Below are 1,164 nucleotides of genomic sequence, written 5' to 3'. Positions count from 1 at the left end.
CAGAGTCCTTCTATAGGGAGTCACCAACCGGTACTCTTCTCTTCTTCCTGGATGTCTTACCAATTAATAGCCATGAACCTACTTTACCTTTCTTTAGAGTACAAGCAAGGGCTTCTTACCCAGAGCATCTAATTTCTTCATCTTCAAGAAGATCTCCCAATTTGTTTATCCACTCTTGCCTCATTCTTCTGTGTTACATTATTTTATTCTTCAACATCCTGCCACAGATCAGAATTCATTTCTAACTTTTCAGGTCATCTGGCATCTGCTTGAACTTGGCGTGCTTATTATTTACCCAGGCAGTTCTTTCCTTCTTTGATAGATCTAATGGTCAAAAGTTATTTTATTTCAGTTGCCGCCTGGGAGTTTCTCTTCCTTTATCTCCAGTCCCCCATGGCCTCGCAGAACCGCGACCCAGCCTCTGCCAGTACCGCCACAGCCCGTAAGGGGGTGGGTATGTGGGCAAGAGGTTGCAGCGGGAATTGATGACCCTAATGATGTCTGGAGACAAAGGAATTTCTGCCTTCCCAGAGTCAGACAATCTCTTCAAGTGGGTTGGGACCATCCATGGGGCAGCTGTGACAGTATATGAAGACCTAACGTACAAGCTCTCCTTGGAATTCCCCAGTGGCTACCCATATAATGCTCCCACTGTGAAATTTGTCACAACTTGTTACCATCCTAATGTGGACACCCAAGGCAATATCTGTTTGGACATCCTCAAGGACAAGTGGTCAGCTTGTATATTGTCAGAACCATCCTGTTATCTATCCAGAGCCTGCTGGGAGAACCCAACATTGCTAGCCCATTGAATACACTTGCTGCTGAACTTTGGACAAACCCCACAGCTTTAAAAAGTATCTGCTGGAAACCTACATGAAGCAGGTGACTAGCCAAGAGCCCTGACCCTGGCTGCTAGCCTACTTTCCTTCGTCTTGTGTGTATGTGTATGTGTGTGTGTCTATCTTTTTCCTTTCCTCATAACCTGACTTCTCCTCTTTTCTGTACAGGACTCTGTTTCATAGACTGTTTGCCTTTTCTTTTTTTTCTTAAACTCTTGTCCAGCCCTCAACATTAATGTATAAATAAATAAAGTTTTTTTTTAAAAGTTATTTTATTATCTTTTATTAACCTGGGATCTGCCTTCTTGTGTCCTTTACTCAT

The 1,164-nt window shown here is 43.1% G+C and overlaps 1 pseudogene; it reads left to right on the top strand.

Annotated features, from left to right (window-relative positions):
* Positions 1–393: 393 nt before the first annotated feature.
* LOC114034200 lies at positions 394–906 on the top strand (annotated as a pseudogene).
* Positions 907–1,164: the final 258 nt, after the last annotated feature.

This window comes from Vombatus ursinus, unplaced genomic scaffold, assembly GCF_900497805.2.
Source record: "Vombatus ursinus unplaced genomic scaffold, bare-nosed wombat genome assembly UNPS02008516.1, whole genome shotgun sequence".
Taxonomy (NCBI): Eukaryota; Metazoa; Chordata; class Mammalia; order Diprotodontia; family Vombatidae; genus Vombatus; species Vombatus ursinus.
The sequence above is the reverse complement of the archived record's forward strand: the minus strand, read 5'-3'. Positions and strand labels throughout refer to the sequence as shown.